Raw genomic sequence first — 16,869 nt, 5'->3', positions numbered from 1 at the left:
ATCTCTGGTATAGGGGGCTAACATGTTTGTGTCAAATTACAAGATTTAGTTACTTTAATACCAGGTTTCAAACATTTTGAAAACTATGAGGCTGCAGGCCACAGAAACCCTTAAAAAATGGAAATTAAACATCAGGATAATAAATAGACACAACTCACAAGGTGCCGCAAGATGCACCCTGTTAAACAGGCTTCGGGCCTCAGGGATGTGTCCCCTCTGAAGCATGCTCTCATTCAAAGTTGTCTTGGTCCCAAACTTTCCCTTTTTGGATCTTCAAATGAACAAAAATCTGTGGGTCGTGTGCAACTTTGGCAGTACCGATGGATTTTTGTTTATCTTGGGATGTTTTACAAGTTGGCAAGGTAACCATTATGCTTCGAAGGCTGGTAGAAATTTCTAGAGTTAGGTGTTTTTAAAAGTTTCAGGGGAAACACCCATAAGCCTACGAAGAGACTTTTTCTAAAAATTTTATTTTGGGCAGTTCCATGAAATCTTTCTGGATCAGTGGTGCTGGAAGAGCACAGCAGTTCAGGCAGCATCCAAAGTGCAGCGAAATCGACGTTTCGGGCAAAAGCCCTTCATCAGGAATAAAGGCAGTGAGCCTGAAGCGTGGAGAGATAAGCTAGAGGAGGGTGGGGGTGGGGAGAAAGTAGCATAGAGTACAATGGGTGAGTGGGGGAGGGGATGAAGATGATAGGTCAGGGAGGAGAGGGTGGAGTGGATAGGTGGAAAAGAAGATACGCAGGTAGGACAAGTCCGGACAAGTCATGGGGACAGTGCTGAGCTGGAAGTTTGGAACTAGGGTGAGGTGGGGGAAGGGGAAATGAGGAAACTGTTGAAGTCCACATTGATGCCCTGGGGTTGAAATGTTCTGAGGCGGAAGATGAGGCATTCTTCCTCCAGGCGTCTGGTGGTGAGGGAGCGGCGGTGAAGGAGACCCAGGACCTCCATGTCCTCGGCAGAGTGGGAGGGGGAGCTGAAATGTTGGGCCACGGGGTGGTGTGATTGATTGGTGCGGGTGTCCCGGAGATGTTCCCTAAAGCGCTCTGCTAGGAGGCGCCCAGTCTCCCCAATGTAGAGGAGACCGCATCAGGAGCAACGAATACAATGAATGATATTAGTGGATGTGCAGGTAAAACTTTGATGGATGTGGAAGGCTCCTTTAGGAACTTGGATAGACGCACCCCTACAACCCACCCTCCCATCCTGGCACTTTCCCCTGCCACCGCAGGAACTGTAAAAACCTACCATGAAATCTTTGTTTGGAGATGGTTATATAGAGCAGTGCTTCTGAGAAGGAAGGAATACAGCAAAATTAGACAATTTTAAGTAAGAAGTTAGCAATTGTTCCACACCAGAAATGTTAGGTTAAAACCCTGAGGAGGTCACTTCAAGCAGAGTATGTATAAGTGTGTGATTGCTCGAAGATGAAACTATCAGCATTTACAGTACACGAGTTAAAGTTACGTTACCTTTAGCCTGTTGAGGTGTTTGGAAAAAATTTTTTCCTTTTAGTCTGAATACTGTACAAAGGATGTTTTTTTGGACCTTGTGAAGGAGTACTTTGGGATTGATGGAATTATACTTTTACTGTGTGTTTAAAATGTTTTGAATGTGTAACATTGTAAATAGTTTATCTCATACTATTATAGCTTCATTAGTTTTGGTTAATAAACTTGTGATTTATTTTTAAAACAAAAACTGCAATGCTGTGTGCTCATGTTTCAGTGAGAGACCACTTTATTTAAACCAAAGCAAAACATAATCTATGAAAGCAGATTTCAGTCTGGATCTGTCTTTCTCGGTGAATCATTCTGCTGAGTTTGTTGCAATGCATACAAGAAGCTATGTTAAAACAAAATGGAAACGGGACTTGAAAGTGTAGAATCTCAGATAGGATCTCTTTGACCTTTACTATTGTTATGTTGAATAAAATCTGTTGATGTTCCCTTATTTGTATGCATCTCCGCCCTTAATGGGCTCCCTCCACCCTGTTATTGTCAGTTTTCAATAGTAATACAATAAAAAGGGGAAAGGAGTGAGATTATAGTGGGTGGCATGGCTGTTAGTCATAGAGTCAGAGAGATGTACAGCATGGAAACAGACCCTTCGGTCCACCTTGTCCATGCCGACCAGATATCCCAACCTAATCTAGTCCTGTATGCCAGCACTTGGCCCGTATCCCTCCAAACCCTTCCTATTCATATACCCATCCAAATGCCTTTTAAATGTTACAATTGTACCAGCCTCCACCACTTCCTCTGGCAGCTCATTCCATACACGCACCACCCTCTGTGTGAAAAAGTTACCCCTTAGGTCTCTTTTATATCTTTCCCCTCTCACCCAAAACCTATGCCCTGTAGTTCTGGACTCCCCCACCCCAGGAAAAAGACTTGGTCTGTTTATCCTATCCATGTCCCTCATGATTTTATAAACCTCTATGAGGTCACCCCTCAGCCATCAATGCTCCAGGGAAAACAGCCCCAGCCTATTCAGCCTCTCCATGTAGCTCAAATCCTCCAACCCTGGAAATATCATCGTAAATCTTTTCTGAACCCTTTCAAATTTCACAACATCCTGAGACCAGAATTGCACACGATATTCCAACAGTGGCCTAACCAATGTGCTGTACAGCCGTAACATGACCTCCCAACTACTATACTCAGTGCTCTAACCAATAAAGGAAAGCCTACCAAATGCCTTCCTCACTATCCTATCTACCTGAGACTCTACTTTCAAGGAACTATGAACCTGCACTCCAAGGTCTTCTTGTTCAGCAACACTCCCTAGGATCTTACCATTAAGTGTATAAGTCCTGCTAAGATTTGATTTCCCAAAAATGTAAAACTTTGCATTTATCTCAATTAAACTCCATCTGCCATTTCTCAACCCATTGGCCCATCTCATGAAGATCCTGTTATAATCTGAGGTAACGTTCGCTGGTGACCAAATCCTCCAATTTTGGTGTCACCTGCAAACTTACTAACTATACCTCCTACGTTCATATCCAAATCATTTATGTAAATGACAAAAAGTAGTGGACCCAGCACCAATCCTTGTGGCACTCCACTGGTCACAGGACTCCAGTCTGAAAAACAACCCTCCACCACCACCTTCTGTCTTCCATCTTGGAGCCAGTTCTGTATCCAAATGGCTAGTTCTCCCTGTATTCTATGAGATCTAACCTTACCAACAAGTCTCCCATGGGGAACCTTTGTCAGACGCCTTACTGAAGTCCATATAGTCCTGGTACATGTGGAGATGAGTTGGCGTGACATTCCAAAGGAATGAGAAGGCAGCACTAAGGGTATGTAGAGTTAGTGCTGTAGGAGGCTGAGGGGAAAGAGCCTTGGTGGGGATTAGCAGCACTAGCAGAGATAGCATGAGTGTGAGTTGGTAGAGAGAAGAATGTGGCACATATCCTGGCAGAGAAGAGATTATCTTTGTCTTTGCAGCATTGCTGACCATTCAAATGCACCCTGGACATGGCACTGACCCAAGCTGCCACCTCAGGCACAGTCTGCTGGCATCTCCTCCTCTGCTAGTGTTCCTGGAAGAGGTTACCTCTTTGTTACACCACCTAACCACTCCAACCTCCATCAGAGAAACATCATGCCATCTTCCTCTTCACCATGTTCAGATTCTGTTCATCAGTGAGCAGGGCAACTTTGAAAAGCTAATGCTAAGCCTGATTTACTGCATGTTTTAATGATGGGAAGGACACAATGGATGGCAGTCATTGCACAGAGCAAAGTATTATTCCAGGAATGGTGCATGGTAAGACAGGGCACAAGTTGAACTTGGCAGACACCCATATGATGAGGTGGGTAATTAATAAAGTGAGTTTGCTAAAATAGGGTGAATAAGATAGATCTCGTCGTGAGAAACCCTTCCAAAAGTTCAACACAACTCGAACTTTTTCAAAGAAGTGGAAGATTCAACCCATAGAAACTGATGACTCTCAGTCATTCATATGATAATTTAGTAAAGGTCAACTAAAGAATATTACCCAGGGCTACTTTATTTCAATGTAATTAACCTTCTCCATTTTGTATAATTCTTTTTCTCCAGTGCATTAATTTTGTAATATTTGAATTTTGTTGGGTTGGCACCAGCAACTTACATTTATATAGTATCTATTCCAAGATGCTAAAGCAGAGTTCATGCCATGATGAAGGCTCATTGTATGTTATTATTGTTATTATTTGGAAGCTTGGTCTAATCACAATGAATAAAAAAAAGACATCATGCACTTTAATATGAAGCAAATTTATTAACTTAATATATATTAGAGACTTATAAACTAATGAGTGAACAAATTAGCTTAAGCTACATAACGTACATACTTATGAATAAGTGAATCCCACACTGCCTTCTGCTGTTGAGGTCTTTGATGATGATGGCACTTAGAGCTCTATCTCAGAATCCATGGCACCAGTCTCATAACACCAGCCCAGTGGTGAAAAGTGCAATGAGTAGGACAAAGACCCTGATATTAATACTTTGTTTTCTTTATTCATTCACAAGAAGAGGGTGTCACTAGCTAGGCAACATTTATTGCCCATCCCTAATTGCCCAGAGGGCAGTTAAGAGTCAACCACATTGCTGTGGGTCTGGAGTCACATGTAGGCCAGACCAGCAAAAGGATAGCAGCTTCTTTCCCTAATGGACATTAGTGAACCACATGGGTTTTTCTGACAATCGACAATGGATTCATGGTCATAATTGAACGCCTAGTTCCAGTTTTTTTTATTGAATTCAAATTCTACAACCTGCCATGGCAGGATTTGAACCCAGCTCCCCAAAACATCATCTGGGTGTCTAAATAAACAGTTCAGTAATAATATTATTAAGCCATCACCTCTCCCAATACTATTGAGTCAAAAAATCTCTATTTTGTGATACTCAGTGCTTTTCCAGACATTCCGTTGTGCAGACAATAAGTTGAAAAATATTTCAAGGCAGCTCTATGTTCACTGAAAAAAAAGTTTCCACAGCCAGTCAAGGTTATGCAGCTACCTCCCAGCTCAACAAGCATGTTTCCTGCACAAGGCCTATTTTCATGTACTTTTTCACTTCACTTCAATTGCTCATTGTCATGTACAATTCACCCTTCACTATTAACTCTTACTAGAATCATAGAGTCATAGGGACGTACAGCACAAAAACAGACCCTTCCGTCCAACCCGTCCATGCTGACCAGATGTCCCAACCCAATCTAGTCCCGCCTGCCAGCACCTGGCCCACATCCCTCCAAACCCTTCCTATTCATATACCCATCCAAATGCCTTTTAAATGTTGCAATTGTACCAGCCTCCACTACTTCCTCTGGCAGCTCATTCCATACATGTACCACCCTGTGTGAAAAAAGTTGCTCCTTAGGTCTCTTTTATATCTTTCCCCACTCACCCTAAACCTATGCCTTCTAATTCTGGACTCCCCGGCCCCAGGGAAAAGACCTTGTCTATTTATCCTATCCATGCCTCTCATGATTTTATAAACTTCTATGAGGTCATCCCTTAGCCTCTAACACTCCAGTGAAAACAGCCCCAGCCTGTTCAGCCTCTCCCTATAGCTCAAATCATCCAATCCTGGCAACATCCTTGTAAATCTTTTCTTGAACCCTTTCAAATTTCACAACATCATTCTGATAGGAAGGAGTCCAGAATTACACGCAATATTCCAACAGTGGCCTAACCAATGTCCTATACAGCCAACGCATGATCTCCCAACTGCTGTACTCAGTACTCTGACCAATAAAGGAAAGCATACCAAACACCTTCTTCACTATCCAATCTACCTGCGACTCTACTTTCAAGGTGCTATGAACCTGCAGTCCAAGGTCTCTTTGTTCAGCAACACTCCCTAGGTCTGAATCTATACATTTTTAAGCCCAATACTACAATGTGTTAAGATAGGAAAGACATAAATCTAGTTTCATTTTTGATTCTCTGAGTGGCATTGGAATGTTTGGAAATTTGTTTACATGCAGTTAAATGGGGCTTTTCATAGTCTTGAGGTGAATGGTTCAGTCCTTTGGAGACAAGAGTAGAACGGAAAAAAGTATTGAACTGATGCATAGCAACAAAAGTGCCATGACTCATGGAGACAGAGGCAGAACCAAGTTCTTTGGAATGGTCAAGTGAGTGGGTAGGTCCTTTCAGAGAGAGGAGCAGTTAATTCAAAGCATTAAAGGCCTCCATTATCAGCAGCGCAGTTTAGCCGATGCCAAACAGTCAGGATAAAAGAAAAAATCTGATGTGGTTTAATGTCAATAAGAAAGAAATCTCTCAAAACTGAGCATGTGGAAGAGGTGCTAAGGAACCTATGTTAATAAATAAGTGAGTTATGCTCATTGTTTAAGGGTGTCAAGAAGACTTTACAAAAATAGCAGCTTTAAATGAATGAATAAATTTGCCATAAAGAAATCAGTTACAACCACACATAATGAACAAAGAAGTTAAAACTGGAAACAGGTGACCTGGCACTGAGATTTGAAGTTTGCAAGATTGTTGAGGATAAACAAGTTGAATATTTGTTTCTGAAATTTATTACATGACTTTCAAGTAATTCTCATCCATTTCTTTTCTAAGAGCATAGTTCCCTAAACTGACGAATTAGTGGGGGGGCACTCGACCATTCAATGAGATCTTGGCTGATCTGATAATGCTCAACTCCAACTTTCCAGTTTTATCCCCATAACACTTGATTCCTTCCCTGATTATAGATCTGTCTGCCTCAGTCTTGCATATACTTAGCAATCCAAACTCGATAGCCCTGTGGGTAAAAAATTTCTCAGATTCACTACGCATTGAAGAGAGAAAAATTATCTCTGTCTTAAATGGATTACCCCCTACGGAGCTTATGCCCTCCAGTCCTAGACCTTTCCACAGTGGGAAGCAATCTCTCAGCATCAACCCTGTAAAGCTTCTGAAGAATCTTATATGTTTCAATAAGGTCTCCCCTCATTATCCTGAACTTCAATGAATACTGGCCCAATCTACACAACCTCCCCTCACAAGAAAATCCCTCCATACCTAGTACCAACCGAGTGACTGCCTTTTATTTTGTACGTAATAAATTTTGATGTTCTTTGATTAACAATACATTGACAGCCTCTTGTGAGTATGTTCAATGACTGATCACCACAGTAAACAAATTGCAAAATTGAAACTATGATCTATCAAACCAAGTTTCACTTTGGGTTCAAACTTGACTCATTACAACCACAGATCACAACAATGAAATGACCACCCTGCAGTGAAAGCATTCAGGCTGGACAATTGATAATTACAAACATGGTAGGCAGAGCTAATTACCATTCAGCATATATATTATGATCACCTCTGACTTTTCATTTTCATTTAACATATTGGAGAAAGATTTTCCAGATACCTTGCAGCATGGCCTTTTCTTAATCAATGTGTTTGTATATTCATATTTATCAGAGCGAATTCACGATTATACTGCAGATGCTGGAAATCTGAAAAAAGAAGAAATAATGTGCTGGAGAATCTTGGCAAGCCTGGAAGTCCCTGAGCAGAGGGAACCAGAGTTAGTGGTTCAAGTCTGGTATAACTGTTCTCCAGTGACATTGGATGGATAAATCATCTGGCATAGTGGGCTGAGTTTTACCAGAAATTGAAGTGCCAATTTTGGTGAGTTTCATGGAAGACTTCTCTCCTCCATTGGGGCTCCTGCATATCTGAATTGTTTCTTGTGTAATAGACAGAGGTTGTACATGAAATTGAGACCCAACAATTTAAATCCCTCCAAGCCTTGGTGTATTATTTAATCTGTTCACCTATCGTACCCTGCCATTACCAATATCCATCAGTTTTACCTCCAGTTAAAATCAAGCCCTTGTGGCGTAGACTCCTAAACTCGTGAAAACCCAATGCTTCTTGAGCTGTGTCTCATGAACCTGAGAAGCCTCTTTTATAAGCATGATTTGGAGATGCCAGTGTTGGACTGGGGTGCACAAAGTTAAAAATCACACAACACCAGGTTATAGTCCAACAGATTTAATTGAAAGTACTAGCTTTCAGAGTGCTGCTCCTTCATCAGGTGGTTGATAACCTGGTGTTGTGTGATTTTTAAACTTTATAAGCATGGACACCAAAACGTGAACAATTTGTTGACTGGAATAGTAACTTTGTGGGCGGCACGGTGGCACTGCTGCCTCACAGCACCAGAGACCAGGGTTCAATTCCCCCCTCAGGCGACTGAATGTGTGAAGTTTGCACGTTCTCCCCATGTCTGCGTGGGTTTCCTCCGGGTGCTCTGGTTTACTCCCACAGTCCAAAGATGTGCGGGTCAGGTGAATTGGTTATGCTAAATTGCCCGTAGTGTTAGATAAGGGATAAATGTATGGGTGGGTGGCGGTTTGGTGTGGACTTGTTGGGCCGGAGGGCCTGTTTCCACACTGTAATTAATCTAATCTTCTCCAGAGACCCAGCAGATTTACAATGTATCTCATATGTGATTTATTTAGTACACAACATGGCAGAAAACTTTCTTTATCTTTGCAAAATTATGTACATCTACCAGTATGGCAGTGCTTTGTCATCAATGAGAAGCAGAATACGGGATAACACAGTCTCCAATGTTTTAAGTCACAGATGCCAATCAATTCCAGAATCAACCAGAGACAAGTAACAATCCCCCCATCACCACCCACTGTCTGTGTCCAATTTGCATGGACAACCTATCAATCAAAGTGTTGTCAAGGAACGGCACGGTGGCTCAGTGGTTAGCACTGCTGCCTCACAGCACCAGGGACCCAGATTCAGTTCCAACCTTGGGAGACTGTCTGTGTGGAGTTTGGACATTCTCCCCGTGTCTGCGTGGGTTTCCTCCGGGTGCTCTGGTTTCCTCTCACAATCCAAAGATGTGCAGGTTAGGTGAATTGGTCATGCTCAATTGCCCATCGTGCTAGGTGCATTAATCAGAGGGAAATGGGTTACTCTTCAGAGAGCTGCTGTGGACAGGTTGGGCTGAAGGGCCTGTTTCCGCACTGCAGGGAATTTAATCTTTAATCTAAAAACAGTTTTCATGAGAATCCAACAGACTTGTAAAAAAAACCAATAGGTGGCGCAATAGGAATGCAATTGTACCAGTCAGTAAAACTGCAGTCTGTCACTTTCTGCAGATGGAGATGGGGTTTACGTACTTCAAAGATATTTAACCAACATAAGGATTGCACATCTTGTGTTCTGCATGTGGTAGGAATACATTATTGTCTGCAGGGTTTTCTTTCGTTTCGATATGTAGAGCAGAGACTACTCAGTATGGCATAACGGATGTCAGCTACAGGGAAGTTCCAATTCATGGCATGTTGTCGGTGCATTCTCAAGAATGGCTGAAGGCTGAATCTAGCAGTTCATGAAGCTAATCTCTTCCCCACCTGGTTTTAAGAAACATTTACTTGTGAAAGGAAGTAGTAATGAACTTCTTACAAGTTTTGATTTTTGCTGACTTTTTGTCAATACTTGTTTGAAATGGTTATTTATTTTACTATGTTCATATTTACATGAAACATTCATTCTGTTGAGTTTGGGTTAGGGGAAAGGTGAGGAGCCAGTGGTGTGTACACAATAGATTATATCAAGCTATTCTGCAAGTGTAAAAATTGTAGGAAGCTATTTAAACTAGGGGATCTCCCTGGTATGAAAAGGTTGCCTAACTTCACAGAATTTCTCACAGAAACTACTTCAATATTCCATGTCTTTTCCAAAGACCTTAAATGATCTATCACCTCACACGCTGCAGTCCACCTTTAACATATAAATCACCTTAATGAAGTTTCTACAGCTGCCATCGTTCCAAAATGGTTCTCAAAGTCGCAAATTACTTTTATGATCTGATAAATTATTCCACCTGGTTCTTTTTGACTTAACTGTAGCCTTTGGAACCATTGATTTCACCAACCTCCTCCAACTTTTCTCAAATACCTTCAAGCTTAAAAGGGATTAAATTTGACCAGTGCCATTCTTAACTGTATAATCATCAAAAGAAAATCGCCTGTCATGGCATCTCTTCCAAACCTCCACCATTAAATCTGGACCCCAGGAGATCAATCATTGCCCTTTTTACTTTCTCATTTGTGTGTCTCCGGCCATGTTGTCTGAAAACCATCACCTCCCTTTCCGATCTATCATATCGCATATCTGCTTAGCAAGTATCAGATCAAGCAGAACAATTTTCTGAAATCAAGTATCGTAAAGCTCAATGGTATTGGTCCCAAACATAAACTCTAACCTAGTTCCATTTCACTCCATGGCAATGGTCTGAGGCTGAACAAGATTGTTCACACCTTGGTGTCATACGTTATCTCAGAATCAGCTCCTGATTACATCCACATCATTATTTCCAACACTGTTAACATAACTCAATTCTTTTCAAGTCTCTGCTCATCTGGTGCTCAAGCCTTCTTTTGTTATCTCTAGACTTGATATTCCAACACACTCTTGATTGGACTTACTTGGAAACATGAGGCCATCTAACACCTCTGTTGCTTATGTGCTGACTCACAAAGTTGTCTTCAACCATTACCTATGCATTCACTGACCTATATTAGTTCCCATTTAAACATTGCCCCATTTAAAAAAATATATTTTAGTTTCAAATCGGTCCCTGGCTTTCCACCACCACTATCACTGTTGTGGAAAGAGTGCTACAAGTTGTATTGTACTTTCAGTCTTGTTGTGGAGCAGATGAAAACTGGAGAAATATTGAAGGCCTCAAAGACAGCTTTAAATGTCTACTAATGTTATATGACATGTAGGTGTTTGATATGAAATTCAGAAAGAGAATAAGAAATATTCACAAAAAATCCAGCAGAAAGGTCAAAGCCAAGATAAAGGATTTATATCCAGAAACAAAAACTGGAAAAACTCAGCAGGTCTGTCAGCATCTGTGGATGGAAATCAGAGTAAATGTTTTGGTTCCAGTGACTCTTTTTCAGATCTGATAGTGGTGAGGTAAAGATAGGCTTGCGGGAGTCGAGGGAGAAATAAACCATTGTAGGAAGTAGAACCCAAAGAGCCAAGTGATCCAAAAACCCTATCTCCACCTATCATTTACTCCTTTCCCCTCCCCAACCCCTATCTTCTGCATATATACTAACCTTTTCCTCGCTACTATCAGTTCCAAAGAAGGGTTACTGGAACCGAATGTGAACTCTGATTTCTTTCCACAGTTGCAAGCAGACCTGCTGAGTATTTACAGCGATTTATGTTTTTGTTTCCAATTTCCAGCATCCACTTTTCTTTAGTTTTTTAAAAAAATATAGCAATTTATATATTGTTGAGGACACCATGTAAAAGAAAAGGAAACATGTCCAGCACCGGGAAAGCAGTGTCCTCACTGGAAGAAACTGAATAATTTTGCTGGAAAGAAGATAAACTGGCTGCTGGAGGGATGATAACTCCACTGTACACCATTCAGCAGATTGGCACTGCCTAGAAAATATTTCAAAGTGGTAAATAATTTGTAGCTTTTAGAATTGTGACTGCAAAAGGAGCACATTAAATTAATGTGCAGTATCAGATAGACATTGCCAATGTAAATAACAATGTGAGCTTCACAGATCTGTGCAAAGTGGCTTAAGATGGTGACCTGAAAATGGAGCCTTTGAAGATAAAGTTGAGGTTGGACACTGGAACAGTACTTGTCGCAAGATAAGAAATGAAGCTGATATCAGCATGCAATAAGAAGAACCAAAAGATCTGCAATTCTAGATAGTAGACTTGAGGTAAAGTATTCTTGTCTCATTGGGGACAAATCTGAAGTGTGGATCAGTAGAGCTACATGTACCAGAAGAGATTTGGAACATTTTGAAGGTTACTAGGACATTGACTACTGAACAAATCCTAAAATAATCGCAAAGATGTTCTCGCAGGTTTTGGATGCCTTCCATTGGGTATCATCTTGCAGTAGTCAAAAACGCAGGACCAATTCAGCGTCTGACAAGTTAAGTTCCACCTCCTCTCAAATCCAGTTTCAAGTCCGGGATCTGGAAAAGAAGGCAAGGCTTGGAATCAATACCAAAGAAAGCTAAAGAGCCATTCACAAAATGACAACGCTTACCAATAAGGTTGAAGGATACAGATATCAGTCATTGTGACATTGCAGGTATTGTGATGAGCCACAGTGGCCCTCAATTCACAAATTAAGAATTCATGCACTTCATAATTACTGGGAATTTCAACTTCAACATTCTCTCCACATTATCCCCCGTTACGTAGAAAGATTGATCAAACAGTTAAAATCAATTGGATCATTAAAAATCCAACACAGGATTTGTACAAAGCAAACCCACTGAAGGTATGGGAAGTCATCCAGTCTAGTCACTAATGTAATGTCACACTCAAACTACATTTCAAATAACTGAAAAATACTGAATTTAGAGTATTAAATGGCATGAGTGATAGTATCAAAGTGAAATGACAAAAAGCCAAATTTCATTTTCATAAAGCTGCCAAATCATTGCCAAAGCTTGGCATTGGAGTGCTGATCAGTGTAATCATATATTGCTCTCAATAGAAGTCAGTTATCTGAAAAGCCTTCCATTCTGTGTTTGGTTGCCCTTCAGCATCACACTCCTGATCTTTGGGCACCTGATATGGAGAGGGATGGGCATATGGGAGAATCACCTCAGAAAAGTTTCCTCCTGCACCTGCCAGGCTGGCTATAAACAGGGTCCAGACAATGGGCTGTGGGGAAGTCATCTCTGCTGCCTGCCTGCCCCTTTTCTGTGGTAACATTCGAGTCCCGGTATCCTTGGAGAGGGAGCATGCTGTTCCCACCTATGCTCTCACTGTCTTTACGGGGAGGTGGAAATTGAGAAGAACGGCATGCTTTATTGCCCCCTCAAGTCCATTTTGATTTTTCCCCTCCTCCCGCAAACCCTGTCCCCCTTTCACCTTTTGGATGACTGCATTGCCCTTAACAGGATTTGCTGATTAATGTTTCATTAGCCACATGAGGGTTTTCTTGGTGATTGAAAAACCTATAGTAAAGGCTTCGCACAATGGTGTATTTTTAGTGTGTTACTATATAAAACTTATGTATCATACACACAAAATCACAGCTGATATGGGACAAACATAAGCATTATTTCTGAGCCCTCTTGGGTGCAGTGGTAATGTGGGGCATAAAACAAGATAGAAGTCAGTCCATTTGGCAACTTAGGACATGTGGAGAGATGTTGTAACCTCAACTATATGTGGTAAATGTGCAATTGGAAAAGATGCACCTCTGCAGCACAAAGTTGATGAGGAAGATGTGATATCAGAGTACAAAGTAACCATCAGTGCCAAAATCAACCATTCCACAAGAAAGGCAATGGATTAGCATGAATAGTTACCATAGCAGCAACAATGGATATAGAAATGGTATTCAGAGAGAAAAATAAATCATCAACCTAGGAACAGCCAACAATGGGCACAATTACTGTCCATTTCCAGGAGAATGCTTTGCCATTTCAATGCTGCACTGACAACTATCATTGTAATGCTGCTGCAAGGACAATGTGCACTCATGGACATGCATCCAGCTTATGGACTAGACCAGGCTGGATATCCTGGCTCTCCACATACCATCTTAGCATTCACTCAGTCTGAGCCTACTTGGATGCTCACAGCATCCCTGTCTTGCCTTCTTGTGCTTTGTCCCTTCAGCCAGAAATACCATGCTCAGATTACTTCTGCCTTGCCTTTTAGGGGAGACACACAGAAAGGAAACTTGTCATATCTGTCAACAATTTCAGTCAAGTCAAGGGAGGTCCAAATACTAGTCAGAGGATTGGAAATGGTCAGCTCTCAGGATGGTTAGAGTCAGGATCCTCCCCACATAAGGGATGAGGAACTGGGTATTGGGCTACCCAGCAGCTGTCCTGTCTCTCTGAACTATTGTAGACTGTTCAGCTGCCAGAATGAGAGAGGGACAGGTATGTCAGGAGGTGGAAATGGATGGCACAGATTTTGCTGCAAGTGAGGAGGTATCTGGAGCAAGTGAGCAGGCCACTTAGAGAGTTTGAAGGGTTAGTAGCGTTAGGAGTTGGAGTAGGTGGCAGTAAGTGAGGGAAGATGCTTCACTGAGAATGGAAGAACATGAGCTTCGGTGGGAGTTGGGTACCGTGGCTGGGATAGAGTGAGCATGAAGTATTGCTAGAGATACTTAGGATGGCGGAATGGATGAGGTCATTGACTTTATTCCTACAGGGCTGGCACCTATCCTGATCCAGGTGTGAATGTGACAGTGCTTGTCTGGGTGCACGACAGCCTTCTAAAAGGGGGCACGTGTGTCAGGGATGCTGAGAAATTCCATGAAACGTAGTGAGTGCCAAGTCATTCCTGGAGCAGCGTGTGATAAGCTTAACCCAGAATCAGATGGGAGAGAGGCCATGGGGTACGGTAAGTAATCAATATGATGAGTTTGGTAAAGTATAGCAAGAGAATTTGTCGACCTCACGGCATAAAGTCCTCCAAAATACTTGATAATACACTGACTCGGCCAAAAATACCTAAGATTCAGCAATGCATATGCAGAGGCAGCCGAAAGGTGGGACAGACTGGAATTAGCACATACTTTATGTCCACCCGTGATGATTTTCTTCATAGCTCTTTATATACTCGATAACTAGTAGGTGTAAATGATTGGCACATGCACTACTTGTTTACTTTTGCATGAAATATTGGAATGTTGGGAATAATGCCTTTGCCCATTGGACACGGATTAGCTATTGTCATATGATGTCAGTTGTAGTTGCTTTCAGTTTGGATGAGAAGCAATGAACATGGTACAATCCTCAGAATCAAGGGAGATATCGGTAGTCCTTTGATTCTATCATTTTGATTAGATTCCCCATAGTGCGGAAACAGGCCCTTCGGCCCAACAAGTCCACACTGACCCTCTGAAGAGCAACCTACCCAGACCCATTCCCTTCTGAATGATGCACTTAACACTATGGGCAATTTAGCATGGCCAATTCACCTTACCTGCACATTTTTGGACTGTGGGAGAAAACCAGAACACCCAGAGGAAACCCACGCAGACACAGGGAGAATGTGCAAACTCCACACAGACAGTTGCCTGAGGTGGGAATTGAACCTGTGTCTCTGGTGCTGTGAGGCAGCAGTGCGAACCACTAAGCCATCATGCCACCCTTGAGCAGTCCTAAGTTTAATCATTGCACTATTGGCTGCTGTGCCTTTAGCTGACTACTCTTAAATACTGGAATCCCTTCCCTAAATCACTATCTCTCTAACGCTCTTTTCCACTTAAGACATTCCTTAACATCTACCTCTTTAGCTAATGTGTTGAAATAACTGTACAGAGGCCAGTATCCCATCACCAAGCCACCCTTTATTTACTAGAGTACAGTACGCAGACTGTAGCCAGTCAGCTCAGAGTCAGTCTTCGGCTGAGAAGATTCACAGTAATTTACAAGGGACAGGAGTGGCTAAGCCAGGCCCCAAACTCCACTGTTCAAACAGTTTTCAGGGAAAGGAGGACAAACCTCAAATCCCACTTTCAGTCATCACAAAACAATAACAAATTAACAGTACAAGACAGTCCAATTACATAACAAACAGCACATAGAGTACAGACTCTTCCCCCCCCCCCCCACACCATTGTCCCCCACAACACTAAGCTACCCATCTCTCCCACTTTGTGGTCACTTGAAGGCAGCCTGCTCTTATGTCCCTGCTGGTTTTCAGTCCACACCACGTCCCTTCCGGCTCCTCCCAAACCCAGGGAGGCTCAAGACAGTGTAGATGATAAACCCAACAAACAACAAGAGTCAGAGTCCCTTCTGGTACCAGGTCTGTTACCATAATCAGTTCTCTTCAAAATGTAGAGTCCATTCCAATGAACAGAGTCCACTCCAGTATACAAAGCGCATTGTAAGAAATAGGGTACACTCCAGTCTACAGCATCCATTGCCAAAAGCATAGTCCACTCCTTAAGGCAGCAACCACACACATGTGTTCAGTCTCCAAAGAGACCTGGCCCATCTATAAAGAACCAGGCCCACTCACAGGAACACAGTACGTTGTAAAGGTGCAGTTAAATCAGGATTTGGTCCACTCCCAAACTTCAGGCTGCATCAATTGCTCACCTCCCAACACACACATAAGTGTTCAGTCTTTACAGAGGCCTAGTCCTAGGGCCAGGCCTACGCACAGCAGCAGCTCATCTGGAAAGGTGTATTTTCTCACAGGAGCTCAGTCCAAACACCAAAAGAAAACCAGAGTCCAAGGGCTAAACCCTGCCACAAAATCAACATAGTCCTTTTCTCATAGCAAAAGGGAAAAGAGTAACACAGGCTGTAACCAGCCAGCGAAACAGCAATCCCCTAATGAAAGGTATTGACTGTGTGAATCAGGCAATTTAGAAATCAGTCCTCAATAAAGACAGAATACCAGTTAACAAACTAGCTAGGCACCTTGTGTCTCTCACTGTGTCTCACAACTGCACGCGCACACCATGGGTGCTGGGGGAAAAAAAAGCACTACCGCAGTTAGGTGGTAGTGTGGGGGTTTATTTAAAAAAAACAAAACAAACTAGCTAGGTAATTCAGCAGTTCAGGAATCTGGTTTCCACCCCCCCACCAAAAAAATGCAGAAACCAACAGCAGCAGGAACACACTGACTGTGGCCCAGTCAGCAAAGTCAGTGCCCTAAATAGAGGAGATTCTAAAGCTCTTTGTTATAGAATATTTCTTGATTATGTACTGTAAACCATAGAACACAGTCTCATTATATTGCACCTTCTTGGATTTGATATCTTCCCTCCTCATGACATTCAAAGTAAGAGTATACCTTGCTTGTATTAGATGGATACTGCAGGTACTGAGTCACC

Source organism: Hemiscyllium ocellatum, chromosome 8, assembly GCF_020745735.1.
Source record: "Hemiscyllium ocellatum isolate sHemOce1 chromosome 8, sHemOce1.pat.X.cur, whole genome shotgun sequence".
Classification (NCBI taxonomy): Eukaryota; Metazoa; Chordata; class Chondrichthyes; order Orectolobiformes; family Hemiscylliidae; genus Hemiscyllium; species Hemiscyllium ocellatum.
Note: the sequence above shows the minus strand (reverse complement) of the source record.